Raw genomic sequence first — 2,528 nt, 5'->3', positions numbered from 1 at the left:
AATCACCAAGACATATCATCATCAAACTCACCAAAACCAAAGGCAAAGAAAGAATCCTGAAAGCAGCATGGGAAAAATGAAAAGTTACCTACAAATGGCAACCAATAAGAATAAGCTCTGATTTCTTAACAGAAACCATGCAAGCAAGAAGGCAATGGAATGTTATATATAAAACCCTGAAAGAGAAAAATTTCCAGCCAAGAATTATATACCTGCAAAATTTCCCCTCAAATATGGTGGTGAAATTAGAAACTTACCAGATAAGCAGAAATTTAGGGAATTTGTTAAAAGCAGACCAATCTTACAAGAGATAATAAAGGGAGTCCTTTGAAAAGATAATCAGTAATAGCAATCAATAACCAACCATTAATACACAAGATGACATAACCCAGAAACCAACACAGCTCTGGAAGTATCCAAAGAAAAATAAACTTACAAGATTATAAATAGGGAACCAGAGACATCAATTGTCAAATGAGGACAATGACAAACCAAACAGAGGCGGAAAATAGTGTAGTTACAGTACTTCTAAAATGTGAGGAAGTCAAGAGACTTGCAAGATAGAATGGACTGTTCTAAACTCAGGGAGAAAATTATAAATCATAGGGTAACCTCAAAGAAAAATGATAAACCTTCACATCACAATAAAAAAAATGAGGACAAGCACAAATATTTAGCAAATACTAAAACAATAGCAACAAAGGAAATGATACCACAATTCATAAACATGATGAGCTCAAGACAGAAAATTAAAAGGAACAAAGAAAGCAGGAATGCCATGAAAAAACACATTACAAAATGACAACAACCAATTTATGCTTGTTGACAATTAAGCTACATGTCAATGGATTAACTGCACCACTCAAGAGATGGAGAGTTGCAGACTGGATAAGGAAACATAGTTCATCAATATGCTGGTCTACAAGAGACACACATTAGAAACAAAGACAAAAACAGATTAAAAATGAAAAGTTGGAAAAAGATTTATCTAGCTAATGACCATCAAAAATAGCAGGAGTGTAAATATTAATTTCTTATCAAATTTACTTTAAGACAAAAACCACCATACAAGACAAGGAAGGGCATTATAAAATGATTAAAGGATCAACTGAATAAAAGATAAAACCATAATAAATATCAGTGGACCAAACAAAAACACCTCAAAATCCATAAGTCAGACTTTAACACAATGAAATGATAAATAGATGAGTCTCCAGTCATAGTAGGTGACTTTAATACACCACTTTCAATGAAAGAGAGAACAACTGGAAAGAAACTCAACAAAGACATAAAAAAGCTGAAAAATGCAACCTATCACCTTGATCTTAGAGACATCTCCAGAGCACTTCACCCAAGAACAACACAATATACATTCTTTTATAGAGCACATAAAATATTCTCCAGGATAGACCATATGTTAGGTCATAAAGCAAGTCTTAATAAATTTAAAAACATTGAAATACTGCAAAGCATCTTCTCAGATCACAATACTATTAAATTAGAAATCAACAGTAGGAAGATGAATGGAAAAAGAGGAAATACATGGAAACTGAACAACACACTCCTTAAGAAAGACTGGGAAGAGAAGACATAAAAAAATGAAATTAAAAAAAAAATTCTTGAATCAAAAGAGAATGAAAACACAACAACTCAAAATCTTTGGGACACAGCAAAAGCAATGATCAGAGGCGAATTTACAGCAATAAATGCACACATCAAAAAAGAAGAACCAAAATCAACACTTTAAACCAGCATCTCCAACAATTAGAAAAAGAAAATTGAGCAAAGCTTACAGTCACCGGAAGAAAGAAAATAACAAAGATTTGAGCAGAAATCAATGAAGCAGAAAATATAAAGACAATAGAAAAAATCAACAAGATTAGAAGTTGGTTTCTTGAAAAGATTGATAAAATTGACAAAGCACTGGCAAATTTAACAAAAGAAAAGAGGGAGAAAATACAAATAACATGAATAAGATACAAAATGGCCAACATCACAACAGCACCAATTGAAATAGAAAGAATAATACTATGAAGAACTGTACTTCAACAAATTTGAAAAACTGGAAGAAATGGGTAGATTTCTGGAAATACACTACTTAGGTAAAGTAACACACACTATGGTGGAAAAAATGAATAGGTCCATAACAAAAGAAGAAAGTGAACAGGTCATAAAAAAATTACTAACAAAAAATTAAGTCCTGGTCAGATGGTTTCACTGGAGAATTCTACCAAACATTCAGAGAAGAAATGACACCAATCCTACTCAAAGTATTCCAAGCATAGAAAATAATGAAGCCCTCCCAAATTCGTTTTATGAAGCAAGCATAACCTTGATACCAAAACCTGGCAAAGAGATCACCATACATGAAAACTACAGACCAATATTCTTCATGAATATAGATGCAAAAATCTTCAACAAAATACTAGCCAATAGACTCCAACAATATATCAAGAAAAAATTCATTATGATCAAGTGGGGTTCATATTAGGTATGCAAGGATGGTTCAACATTAGAAAAAGAATCAA

This window comes from Orycteropus afer, unplaced genomic scaffold (genome assembly GCF_000298275.1).
Source record: "Orycteropus afer afer isolate SDZICR_OR568_19922 unplaced genomic scaffold, OryAfe1.0 scaffold00940, whole genome shotgun sequence".
Lineage (NCBI taxonomy): Eukaryota > Metazoa > Chordata > Mammalia > Tubulidentata > Orycteropodidae > Orycteropus > Orycteropus afer.
This window is presented reverse-complemented; position numbering follows the sequence as displayed.